Source organism: Schistocerca serialis, chromosome 9 (assembly GCF_023864345.2).
Source record: "Schistocerca serialis cubense isolate TAMUIC-IGC-003099 chromosome 9, iqSchSeri2.2, whole genome shotgun sequence".
Lineage (NCBI taxonomy): Eukaryota > Metazoa > Arthropoda > Insecta > Orthoptera > Acrididae > Schistocerca > Schistocerca serialis.
This window is the reverse complement of record NC_064646.1, coordinates 496159858-496174257: the sequence shown is the minus strand read 5'-3', so window position 1 is coordinate 496174257 and position 14400 is coordinate 496159858. Positions and strand designations below refer to the sequence as shown.

Below are 14400 nucleotides of genomic sequence, written 5' to 3'. Positions count from 1 at the left end.
AGCAGTCACTGTCGTTCGGAACGCCCTCCATGCATCTGAAACACTCGACAAACTCCGCCCTGCATCTAGTTTCTCCATGTTCTTCTCCGTGTGAAGTCATTCACATGTTGTCTCTGGCCCTGTTTTGATGACAAACAGCCCACAGCGCAGTCTAACTGCTCGCTGGTTGCCGTACAGTGTCTTTTCCTGTTCCTTCAACAGCCTTTTTTTGCAAAGCCAGCCCCATGTGATGTCTACCTTTCTGTACACGACTGCGAGACCTCTGACAACATTCTCCCGCACATTCATCCATTTTCACAGACTCGCTAATATGCTTCGTTACTATATTGACCTCGTCCTAAAATTTTGCAGTGTAGTACACTTTGTCGGTTACACCAGTCGCTCAAATTCGTGAGTATGTACAGTTGACAAAACAAAACTGTTCGCGCGGAAAGTGGACAAATCCCACATCGGGCATTTTCGGTGTGTACAGCCACGTCACAAATTGTGGCAACACTTTCGTCCCGTTAATATCCACCTTGGATTATAGTGGCAACATATTGGTGTAACAGCATTGTACACGGAAATGTAGGCTACCGACAGCGATCGCGAAATGTGTGATGAATTAACTGGCAGGATAGATGCAGGGCGAAGGAGCTGTTAGCACAACCGCAAAGTGCGTGGTCATTAGTCATTGAATCACAGTTCAGATCCTGCATCCGGTTGATGTTTCGTATATCACCGTCGTGGCAGATGGCAGAGGCGTTTCTTTCGTAGCTTTTCTTCTCTTGAGGACTGCAACACAGGTGTATGTTATTCCTAGTCCCTAAGGGAACTGTTGTAGTACGGGGTAAAAAAAAACTGTATCACAAAATTTCAAACAAAAGTCATCCAAGTTATTTTAAGGGTATTCGTCAGAGAATATTACACTGAAGACCCAAAAAAACTGGTACACGTGCCTAATATCACGTAGGGCCCCCGCGAGCACGCAGAAGTGCCGCAACACGACGTGGCACGACTAACGTCTGAAGTAGTGCTGGAGGAAACTGACACCATGAATCCTGCAGGGCTGTCCGTAAATCAGTAAAAGTACGAGGGCGTGGAGACCTCTTCTGAACAGCGACTTTCAAGGCATCCCCGATGTGCTCAATAATGTTCGTGTCTGGGGAGCTTGGTGGCCAGCGAAATAGTTTAAACTCAGAACAGTGTTCCTGGAGCCACTCTGTTGCAATTCATTAAATTTTTGTCGATTTTCCTCCAGTATTCCACAAATACCTTATTTGACAAGGAGATGCGCTTAAATACGGAGTTTTGAAAATAGAACGACTACTACCGTAGTGCGTACCCTGCAGGCACACCTACATGTGACACTGTTTACAGATTTGTAGCAATTCGTCAAAATTTTGTCGATTTTCTCACAGTATTCAGCAAATAGCCATTTTTTCAGGAAAGCACGCCACAACAACAACAACAAAAAAGCAGCGGGCCTGCACTCCGCTTAAAACGAAATTATCCACCCGCACTTTTAGTGTGTGAAGAACTATCAGATTCCGTAACACTATATAATTATACTGGACTTGAAAAAAAAAAAGAAAAGTAACGGCTGGAGCGTTCTACAGAGAAAGGTATATACTTCGCTGATATGCTCCACACCTGGGCTACTACCACCGGCATAAGGATAGGAGAGCTATGCACAGTGCTTGGAAACAATGAATTTAGAATCGTACCGCGGAATACTCAATGTCTTTGCTCCACGCTGCAGAGCTGGTCGCCTCCACGGATTTTGGCGAGTCTTAGAGGCACCTGTTCTGAGTGCCTGGCTGTCAGTTTTTCATGCGACGGCCGCTGGTTTCCTAGAAAATTGATGTTGAAGTTTTATGCGTAGCTCGTACACCTGTAACGTTAGCTATTTTTTCGACCGAATGAAAGTAGCGAAATGACTAGGCTTCACGGGTATCACGCTGTCGGTACAGGTTTAAATCCTACCTGCGTGTCTTTTGTTTGTTGTTTCTTTGTCAGTGCCATTAAACAGTATATCTCGTGCAAAATTATTCAAAAAATAGTCATTTCGCTGCAGTAATTTCATTAATTATTTACCCTTACAGCTAACTTCCCTCAAATGTGTATTCCGTTTGTGATTCGTAGTTAAAATGCCAAATTATTGGATAACGTTCACTTGACTCGTGGGCAAAGCAAGCTCATCAGACAAATTACGATCAGATCTCTGTAGATGAAAGGAAAGCAAGCACCTGTGCCGTAAAATTATCTCTCCCAAATGTACTCCACTTTGGCAACTGAAATGTTGCTTTTTGAATAATTAATGAAATATGCCCAAACTTGTAATTAATGCTAAAAGACATTAAGAATAAATTTTCCCTGTGTAAATAAATCTGTAAAGTAAGGAGAACAGGTGAAAATTTGATACAGAAAAAAGGATTGTTTTTACTGTTTGTATAAAGAATGTTCCAGAGAAATGTTTATACATCGAAACAATAGAAGATGCTCTGTAAAGCAAACTGATGGCAGTCGTCGTAATTTGTGTTGACTGTATAAAACCACGAGCTGTGCTCTATCTATCTCTCTCTCTCTCTCTCTCTCTCTCTCTCTCTCTCTCTCTCTCTGCCGGCCGCTGTGGTCTCGCGGTTAAGGCGCTTAGTCCGGAACCGCGCGACTGCTACGGTCGCAGGTTCGAATCCTGCCTCGGGCATGGATGTGTGTGATGTCCTTAGGTTAGTTAGGTTTAAATAATTCTAAGTTCTAGGGGACTGATGACCACAGAAGTTAAGTCCCATAGTGCTCAGAGACATTTTTCTCTCTCTCTCTCTCCCTTCCTCCCTTTCTCTTCCTCTCTCGTTTGTTTTTAATTGTTTTCTCATAAGTGTCGCTCTCGGCTAAATAATTACGTTAATGTAATGATAACAGCCGCATTTAAATAAAGAAACCTACTTCCCTCTTCCATTAATGCCAAATGTCAATATATTGTGTATTATGTTGCATTTCAGAACTTTTTCAGGCTGCAGCAAAAGAGAGTCGATGACGAATTGTTTGGTGGCCACGAACGCTAGCAGTGTTCGACTGGCATTTTCTTTATCAAACTTTTATTTCAGCGTCCCTGAGATCCCTTTTACCGATCATTTCTATCGGCATCCGGGCAATGTAATTAGGCGAACTGCGTAATTTTGAGATCGGTCACCGGCCTCTAAACAATGCCGTCGGTCAACGTTCTCGTCAGTCTGATGGGAATCTGATGCTGGATAACGGGATGCAATTCATTATTAAGCAATTAAAAACTTTCTATGCACCATTTTACCACTTCAGCAGGTCTGACACCCGCAGAAGTGATTAAAAAGTTATACAGTAATTTTTTTTTAAATGTCAGTAATATTGGACAACCCTGTGATTTTTATTTTTGCGGACAGTTTAGAATTTTAACGAAGAAAAATCAAAATTATTCCGATCTGCTAAAGCGTAACAAAGAAATCGCGTAGAGGGAAGAATCTATGAAAAATACACTCTTTAATCTGCATCAGTTGAGTGCATCTGCTTCGACAGGAATGATCAAATAAGCGTGGTACGCATCGGAGCTGATTCAAGGAAGAATTTAAACGAACTGTATTTTCCGTTACCGCTACCGAAAAATCCGCGTGCCTGCAAGACAGTAACATTCACTAAATGTTCACGGTACCCTACGAATCTGTGTTTCGGGTACTTCTATGACAAATACCATCCGGAATTCTGTTCCAGCACAGCAAGCGATAGCGAGAAAGACGATTCTGTTATCTACTCTGACAGTAACCACGTTTGAAGAGAGTTTACTGTAATGATAGGTTGATTAATGAAATTACTACGACGAAAATGTCTGTTTCTAACAATTTTGCACGACATGTACTACGTAATTACATTGCGTGCAGTTAAATTTTAAAAAATGGACGGCTTGGATTTGAACGTGTACCGTCACGATGACAGCCATAACCTTAGCCGCTACACATCTTTCGGTCGGTCGTAACGTGTCTAACGTGGCAGGGTAGGATGTACCCAAAAACCTTCAACACCGATTTTCTCTGCAACTAGAGGTTATCGTCTGAAAAGCGGCTAGCCAGGTAGTAAGGACAGGTGGTTCTACAGCGTCCCCAAAACGCATAAGAATCCAGTGATCGACAGTTCCGATGGTGCCCTTCTGAGAGCGAGAAGCCGCCTCATCTGAGGGAGTAGCAGGCAGTGACTGCCCCCCCCCCCCCCCCACACGTAGCGAGCAGTTTGCGGCATATGTGCGCGCGCTCCAGCTCTGTAAAAGCATTCCACACATTGCGATTAAAAATTTACTCTAACGATTTCCCTTACCCTAGGACAACGTATTCCAGTAGACCGCATGCTCGACTTTGCGTCCCTCTTGGTTGTTTGTGGTGCATCTCGTATTACCTTAGAATGTCAGCTTCATACAACTCGAGCAAAAGAAATGCACAGCTTTCACTGTATTGCTCTGAAAATAGCGCAAAATGTCGACGGTACATCTTCGATTCCGTTACGATACTTGCTGTTTGCGACAGTAACGTTTATTCTCAAGACGGCAGTAGACACACTGGTTGCAGCTTTCCCTCGCCGAGTAAATATTATTTTTTTTATTGTCACCAAGCATCGAAGAACAGTGCATTTACCTACAAATCGTATCACCCAAGAATGTCTAGTAATGCCCCCGCCTCCCCCCCCCCCCCCCCCCCACTTTTACAGGGTGGTCCATTGATCGTACTGGGCCAAATATCTCACGAAATAAGAGTCAAACGAAAAATACAATGAACGAAACTTGTCTAGATTCAAGGGGGAAACCAGACGGCGCTATGGTTGGCCCGTTAGATGGTGCTGCCATAGGTCAAATGGATATCAACTGCGTCTTATTAAGTAGGAACCCCCATTTTTTATTACACATTAGTGTAGTACATAAAGAAATATGAATGTTTTATGTGGACCACTTTTTTCGCTTTGTGATAGATGGCACTGTAATAGTCACAAACATATGGCTCACAGTTTTAGACGAACAGTTGGTAACAGGTAGGTTTTTTAAATTAAAATACATAACGTAGGTACGTTTGAACATTTTATTTCGGTTGTTCCAATGTCATTCATGTACCTTTGTGAACTTATCATTTCTGAGAACGCGTGCTGTTACAGCGTGATTACATGTAAATACCACATTAATGCAATAAATGCTCAGAATCATGTCCGTCAACCTCAATGCATTTGGCAATACGTGTAACGACATTCCTTTCAAGAGCGAGTAGTTTGCCTTCCGTAATGTTCGCACATACATTGACAATGCGCTGACGCATGTTGTCAGGCGTTGTCGGTGGATCACGATAGCAAATATCCTTCAACTTTCCCCACAGAAAGAAATCCGGGGACGTCATATCCGGTGAATGTACGGGCCATGGTTTGGTGCTTAGACGACCAATCCACCTGTCATGAAATATGCTATTCAATACCGCTTCAACCACACGCGAGCTATGTGCCGGACATCCACCATGTTGGAAGTACATCGCCATTCTGTCATGCAGTGAAACATCCTTTAGTAAGATCGATAGAACATTACGTAGGAAATCAGCATACATTGCACCATTGAGATTGCCATCAATAAAATGCGGGCCAATATCCGCCCTCCCATAATGCCGTACCATACATTAACCCGCCGAGGTCGCTGATGTTCCACTTGTCGCAGCCATCGTGGGTTTTCCGTTGCCCAATAGTGCAGATTATGCCGGTTTACGTTACCGCTGTTGGTGAATGACGCTTCGTCGCTAAGTAGAACGCGTGCAAAAAATCTGTCATCGTCCCGTAATTTCTCTTCTGCCCAGTGACAGAACTGTACACGACGTTCAAAGTCGTCGCCATACAATTCCTGGTGCATAGAAATATGGTACGGGTGCAATCTATGTTGATGTAGTATTCTCAACACCGACTATTTCGAGATACCCGATTCTCGCGCAATTTCTCTGCTACTGATGTGGGGATTAGCCGCGACAGCAGCTAAAACAGCTACTTTGACATCATCATTTGTCGCAGGTCGTGGTTGAGGTTTCACATGTGGCTGAACACTTCCCATTTTCTTAAATAACGTAACTATCCGGCGAATGGTCCGGACACTTGGATGATGTCGTCCAGGATACCGAGCAGCATACATAGCACACATCCGTTGGGCATTTTGATCACAATAGCCATACATCAACACGATATCGACATTTTCTGCAATTGGTAAACGGTCCATTTTAACACGAAGCAAATACCGTCCGGACTGGCCGAATGTTACGTGATACGACGTACTTATACGTTTGTGACTATTACAGCCCCATCTATCACAAGGCGAAAAAAGTGGTGCAACTAAAAAATCCGTATTTCTTTATGTACTACACGAATACGTAATGAAAAATTGGGGGTTCCTATTTAATAAAACGCAGTTGATATCCGTTCGACCTGTGGCAGCGCCATCTAGATGGCCAACCATAGATCCATCTGGTTTCTCCCTCCAAACTAGACAAGTTTCGTTCTTTGTAGTTTTTTCGTTTGACGCTTATTTCATGAGATATTTGGCCCGGTCACTAGCAATGTACCACCCTGTACATTGTTGTGGACGGGGCGTCCACTTTGATGAAATCTCACGGCCGCTGTAAAAAAATGAAAAGGTGTCCTGGTAGGACGGGTGCGTGGGTACTAGGGCGGCACATACACAATGAAAGTAACATAGAATAGTGAATAGTAAAATACATTACGCAGTTTTGGCAATGCTGGTTACAGCAGTTGTACTATGCAGGTTTAGCCCATCCGTCGTGCGTTGACTGCAGTTCCACAAACACAAACTAAATAACGTTCCTGTACTAAAGTCGGAAGAAAACTAATCTTCTGTCTTGGTGTAGTATTCAGAGAACAGTTTCAAACTGACAATTCTCAGTTGAGTCTCTAGACAGGCGGTCTCTGTCCACACGCGATAGTTCTATTCACTGTTCTGATTCTAATGAAGACTAACCACTCTCTGTCTATCGGCCACTCGACGGCTGGAAGACTTGAAGACACGACGAACGTTCTGTAGGAACTCGCTAACAAGGCGCGAGCTGACTTACGACGTGCAACTGACAACTTCTGTTCGAGCTCAGTTGCTGACGCGCGTCTGTCTTCCTGGCTGCGCTGGCGCTCCAGGGTGCGTGATTCTCGCGGGCAGCCTGATCGGTTTTCGCCATGTAGGTAAAAATAAGAGGAGTTGTCATGACGTCACAAACTTGAAGCCGACCTAAGGGAAGATTCGCCATATTAGCTACCCCAAAACATTCGCTTCTGTTAGTTTGATTCCGTGTAGTCGTGAAGTGTTTTGATAAAAAATGCCGGCTCACATTGCTTTACTGGTGTACTAATGTTCTGATTGTAGTCTAAAGTTTAAAAAAACCACATTTCACTCGTAAGTGGACTTTAAGCGCTATTTTCTTATATATACTTGAAATTCTGATGCACTGTAAAGTCTTACAGTGTGGTTTTATTCCTGTGATTTGACTTTAGATTTCCTATTCATCCAACGCGGAGAGCTCTCTCGAGGTGAGCAATACACTTGGTTTTCATTGTTTGGTTGTTCCCAAGTAACTGAAAAGTCCTGGCAAGAAATATCCTGGAAATGGGGACTAATGCTTTAAAATGCGATAATTTAATATAAAATTAATGTAACTACATGTAGTTAATTAAATCTTCAGTAGCCTGTTACAGTGGTTAAATTATAAGTACTTAAAGGATTACATATTTGTTAAAGCAAAGTTCCCTACCTATGTCCAGACTATTTAGATCATTACATTAATCGCTGTGTTGTTGTGTTACCCTGTAAATTGCTGTTATTTGCCACACTGAATGTCACGTGGTAGGTACAATTGAAAATCAAAGCATATGTGTAAACTACTAAGGGCCTGACCATCTTAAATTCCGTTATTTTCCTTCGTAATTTAACGGATCTTTCGCTTTGTTGACATGACAGCTGGCTTGTTTATATCATCCCGGTATACATCTATGGGGCACCAAAGGAAATAAGGCAAGTTTCTTGCAAACTTGAATATTTCAAATTTGCATTTGACTTGAAAATGCAACGAATACAAATCAGTGCCTCTAAACTATCAACCATTGTTTTTGGAGTTCTGGCTTTATCAATTATCGACACAAACACAATGAAAGTGAATAGAAATGGATTACGAAAGCACGCTTTTCATAGCACATACTTCTCGGTTATTCGAATTGTATAAACAAAAAGGAATCGCAGTACTGAGGCCACAAGCGTCATATTTTCGTGTCGTATTACCGTATCGAATACGCATTTGAGAACAGAACAACGTTTCAAGTTGCGTTCCTTATGTTGCGTTGTTCACTGAAACAGTGTAACATTTACTATATAAAATAAATATCGTGTGCGCACGACAGGAATAACGAACAAGAAGGAATTGTAAACACTCGTCTGCTAATGTTTTGGGGGATCCAAGATGGCGGCAAGCCCCGACCATTGGCTTCAAAACACCGTACAGCATAAGTCTGTAGCGCCATCTCCCCTTATTCTACCTCCATGGTTTTCGCTCAGCGATGTCCCCGCTGAGGACGGACGTCCACGGTACTCCTGGTACCAAGACTCGCAAGCTCTTCTTGTGTTGCATCTCATCACACCACAAATATTATAACGTGATGTTTATTCACTTGTCCCCGCGCTTTTTTCGTGGGTACGATCCGCCCCTAAGCATGGCATCTGCTTTCTCTACTATTTGCTGCACAAGTTATGTTGTCGCTACACTTTAGATCGTTGTGAATGATTACTTCCAGGTATTTTTATTACGATCGTCAGTGACGTAAGGTCTGCAATTTGATGGAGAGGGAGGGTGGCTGCATATTCCACTCTAGCTCTTTCTTCAGACGAAGATTGTCTAAAGGAACAACTTATCCAATTCCGCTGGCAATAATACTGTGAATTATCTCCAAAAAAATGTTCAAATGTGTGTGAAATATTATGGGACTTAACTGCTAAGGTCATCAGTCCCTAAGCTTATACAGTACTTAACCTAAATTATCCTAAGGACAAACACACACACCCATACCCAAGGGAGGACTCGAACCTCCACCAGGACCAGCCGCACAGTCCATGACTGCAGCGCCTAAGACCGCTCGGCTAATCCCGCGCGGCAATCATCTGTACTCATCGAGGAACTGAAAATTTACTTCATAGACATATGCGCAAGATAATAAAATGGTTAGAATCTTTATTTCAAACAAGAAGTAGTACATACGGTGCAGCGATTCGTGTTACGGAGCTCAGCATCACATTTGTCACGCTTTTCACATTCGTTTCAGTGCTACAGAATTTAAAGCCTTGGAGACGACAAATGTCCTTACTTCTGTCTATCGCTTGAGCCTTGTCCCGCAGTTACACAGGGTCAGCCATCGTTACTCGGATTTGGCGTGTTAATGTTTAAGGGGTGGCCAGATGTCCTTCCTGCCGCCAACCCGTACCCCCCGCGATAGAATCAGAGTATGCCAACTGTCTGCGTCGAGTGTAATCCATGTAGTAGTGCGAACGTTCAAAACGGTTCAAATGGCTCTGAGCACTATGGGACTTAACATCTGAGGTCATCAGTCCACTAGACTTAGAACTACTTAAACCTAACTAACCTAAGGACATCACACACATCCATGCCCGAGGCAGGATTCGAACCTGCGACCGTAGCGGTCACGCGGTTCCAGACGGACTACGAATGTAGTGCGGGAAAATACGTTGAGAATGTGGGTTTCGCGGGAGGCGTGCCAGAGATAAATCCCTGCAGTAGCGCTATCCTCTGTGTCCTCGGTGGCTCAGATGGATAGAGCGTCTGCCATGTAAGCAGGAGATCCCGGGTTCGAGTCCCGGTCGGGGCACATATGTCCGAAAGAACAGATACCGTCTTAGTGAAAAATATTTTGGGAGTTCATCAGTACTGGTCGTCAGTGTTGTTGGTACCGACAATAGGTCAGTATGCGCCCTCAGGTCAGCGCAGGGACGGTGGTAGCGATCGCGTGAGTGCCCCTCCGCCGGAGAGTCGCAGCTGGGACTGACAGACAGGCAGACACAGACCGCCGCTTCCTGTTTACGACAGCTGGCGGCGGGGCGGCCCGCGCTTCCGGCCGCGGCCCAGCTGCTGCCCGCCCCCGCCCCGCCGACGCTGCAGTGCTCCGTCCGCCCCCACTCGGCCCCGGCCAGCCACGCCAGCAGTCGGCTTCGACGCGGAAGTGTAGTCCAGCCGCCGAGCACGCGGCTTGCGAAACGCCCGCTGGACCGACGCTTCAGCAGTGGCCGCCCGTCCGGCGCCCTTGCAGCCTCTCAGTGATGCAGATACTCGGCAGAAGAGGCACGTGGCACGGATCCTACACCCAACTCCGAGCCCCTTCCTTCGGCTGGATAGCTGAGATCGCCTAGGTTGATGCGAGTCGCCGAAGAGACGTCCAATTGAAAGAGTTGTACCGTGCCACTGAGCCACGTGAGATTATTATACAGTATGAAACGTCCCATTAGAAAAATTTATGATTGATTGTGCTGGTAAACCCCTTACGTTATTTGATTTTCAAACAGCTGAGCAAAACTGAAGGTACTCAGACATTTCTCTCTTTACTTATTCTGATCAACACTAAACTGACACACAATATTTTTAGCGCAACGCAATCTCACTTTCAATAATCCCTACAAAAGAATGGCCCTGACTGACAATAACCTATACCTTTCATGAATCACTTACCTCACAAAAATCTTCGTTACTCGAACTACAGCGATACAGCGAGATCCAATACTGTCAGCTAAATAAAAGATTCTAACTACTGAAGGCACTAACTACTGATAGGCATACTTAGCAAACGAAAGATTTTGATAGAGAACAAACAATGTATTTACCTTAATAGTGTTCAAAAGTCATTATATATCAGTTCGTGACATCCAGTCTTACAAATTTACTGTCCCTGATGGATACACGTCCAGATCATCCGCTCTCAAAACTCCGCCATCTCTCTCGCCACATCCACCACTGCTGGCGGCTCACCTCCAACTGCGCAACGCTACGCGCTATTAACAGCCAACTGCCCAACACTACAATAGCAAATTCCAAAAATGCAAATCAGCCACAGACTGCACACAGCACAGTGAGTGATTTTCATACAGAGCGCTACATGGTGTTGCCAACATAATAACCTAAACAGCCTACTTACAACAGGTACATCCACATCTACATGGATACTCTGCAAATCACACAGAAGTGCCTGGCAGACGGGTCATAGAACCACATTCGCAATAATTATCTATTATTCCACAGTGGAAGAGCGGCGCGGTAAAAACCAACACCTACATCTTCCCGTGCGAGCTCTGATTTCCCTTATTTTCTTATAATGGTCGTTTCTCCCTATGTAGGTCGGCGTCAACGAACTATTTTCGTATACAGAGGAGAAAGTTAGTGATTGAAATTTCGCGAGAACTTGCCGTACCAACGAACAACGTCTTTGTTTTAATGGCGTCCACCCCAAATCCTGTATCATGTGCGTGACATCCTCTCCCCTATTTCTCGATAACACAAAATGTGCTGCTCTTCTTTTCACTTTCTCGACGTACTCCGTTGATCCTATCTGTAAGGACCCCAGACCGCACAGCAGTACTCCAAAATAGGACAGACAAGCGTAGAGTAGGCAGTCTTTTTAGAAGCTCTGTTGCATCTTCTAAGTGTTCTGCCAATAAATCGTAGTCTTTGCCGCCTTCCCTACAACATTTTCTGTATGTTATTTCTAAATTATGCTGACCGTAATTGTTAACTCATAAGTATTTATTTGAAAAAAAAAATCGGAAATTTGTAGTAAGTTCGTATGGGACCAAACTGCTCAGCTCATCGGTCCCTAGGCTTACACGCTACCTAATCCAACTTCAACTTACGCCAAGTACAATACGCACCCCCATGCCCGAGGGAGGACTCGAACCTCCGACGGGGGCAGCCGCGCGAACCATGACGATGCGCCTCAGACCGTGTGTCTACCCTGCGCACCGTTTATTTGAGTTTACGGCCTTTAGATTTAATTGATTGATCGTGTAACCGAAGTTTAACGGATTCCTTTTTAGAACTCATGTGGATGACCTCACACTTTTAGGGTCAGCTGCCAGTTTTCACACCATACAGATATCTTTTCGAAATCGTTTTGCAATTTGTTTTTATCTTCTGATGACTTTACTAGACGAAAAAACGACAGCATCATCTACAAACCACCTGAGACGGCTGCTCAGATTCCCTCCCGAATAGTTTATATAGATAAGGAATAGCGGACGGCCTATAACATTACCTTGAGGGATGCCAGAAATCACTTCTTTCACTCGGTGATTTTCCGTCAGTTACTACGAACCGTGACCTCTCTGACTGCAAATCACGAATCTAGTCGCACGACTGAGACGATATTCCATAAGTACACAGTTTAATTACAACCCGTGAGGTACAGTGTCAAAAGCCTCATGGAAATCTAGAAACACTGATTCAATTTGAAATTCCTTGTCAATGGCACTTAACTCGTCGTGTGAGTAAAGAGCTAGTTGTGTTTCACAAGAACGATGTATTCTAGATCCGTGTTGACTGTGTGTCAATCGATGTTGACTGTGTGTCAATCGACCGTTCTCTTCGAGGTAATCCATAATGTTCCAACACAATATACTGGGTGATCAAAAAGTCAGTATAAATTGAAAAACTGAATAAATCACGGAATAATGTACATAGAGAGGTACAAATTGACACCCATGCTTGGAATGACATGGGGTTTAACTAGAACCAAAAAACTATAAACGTTCGAAAAATGTCCGACAGATAGCGCTTCATCTGATCAGAATAGCAATAATTACCATAACAAAGGAAGACAAAGCAAAGATGATGTTCTTTACAGGAAATGCTCAATATGTCCACCATCATTCCTCAACAATAGCTGTTGTCGAGGAATAAAAATGTGAACAGCACTGTAAAGCATATCCGGAGTTATGGTGAGGCACTGGCGTCGGATGTTGTCTTTCAGCATCCCTAGAGATGTCGGTCGATCACGATACACCTGCGACTTCAGGTATCCCCAAAGCCAACAATCGTACGGACTGGCGTCTGGGGACCTGGGAGGCCAAGCATGACGAAAAGTGGCGGCTGAGCACACGATCATCACCAAACGACGCGCGCAAGAGATCTTCCACGCGTCTAGCAATACTTTTTTTTTTTGTTCTAATAAAACCCCATGTCATTCCTAGTATGTGTGTCAAATTTTACCTCTCTATCTACTACATTATCCTACCCCAATGAACCATGGACCTTGCCGTTGGTGGGTAGGTTTTGCGTGCCTCAGCGATACAGATGGCCATACCGTAGGTGCAACCACAACGGAGGGGTATCTGTTGAGAGGCCAGACAAACGTGTGGTTCCTGAAGAGGGGCAGCAGCCTTTTCAGTAGTTGCAGGGTCAACAGTCTGGATGATTGACTGATCTGGCCTTGCAACACTAACCAAAACGGCCTTGCTGTGCTGGTACTGCGAACGGCTGAAAACAAGGGGAAACTACAGCCGTAATTTTTCCCGAGGGCATGCAGCTTTACTGTATGGTTAAATGGCTCTGAGCACTTTGGGACTCAACTGCTGAGGTCATTAGTCCCCTAGAACTTAGAACTAGTTAAACCTAACTAACCTAAGGACATCACAAACATCCATGCCCGAGGCAGGATTCCAACCTGCGACCGTAGCGGTCTTGCGGTTCCAGACTGCAGCGCCTTTAACCGCACGGCCACTACGACCGGCGGTTAAATGATCATGGCGTCCTCTTGGGTAAAATATTCCGGAGGTAAAATAGTCCCCCATTCGGATCTCCGGGCGGGGACTACTCAGGAGGACGTCGTTATCAGGAGAAAGAAAACTGGCGTTCTACGGATCGGAGCATGGTATGTCAGATCCCTTAATCGGGCAGGTAGGCTAGAAAATTTAAAAAGGGAAATGGATATGTTGAATTTAGATATAGTGGGAATTAGTGAAGTTCGGTGGCAGGAGGAACGAGACTTTTGATCAGGTGACTACAGGGTTATAAACACAAAATCAAATAGGGGTAAGGCAGGAGTAGGTTTAATAATGAATAGGAAAATAGGAATGCGGGTAAGCTACTACAAACAGCATAGTGAACGCATTATTGTGGCCAAGATAGACACGAAGCCCATGCCTACTACAGTAGTACAAGTTTATATGCCAACTAGCTCTGCAGATGATGAAGAAATTGATGAAATGTATGATGAGATAAAAGAAATTATTCAGGTAGTCAAGGGAGACGAAAATTTAATAGTCATGGGTGACTGGAATTCGAGAGTAGGAAAAGGGAGAGAAGGAAACAGTCGGTGAATATGGATTGGGGGAGA

General features: G+C 44.3%; 1 non-coding gene across 1 annotated transcript; it reads left to right on the top strand.

The window, feature by feature from the left end:
- Positions 1-9817: 9817 nt before the first annotated feature.
- Positions 9818-9891, top strand: Trnat-ugu (transfer RNA threonine (anticodon UGU)). The gene has a single exon. It is a non-coding gene; the product is annotated as a tRNA-Thr (tRNA).
- Positions 9892-14400: the final 4509 nt, after the last annotated feature.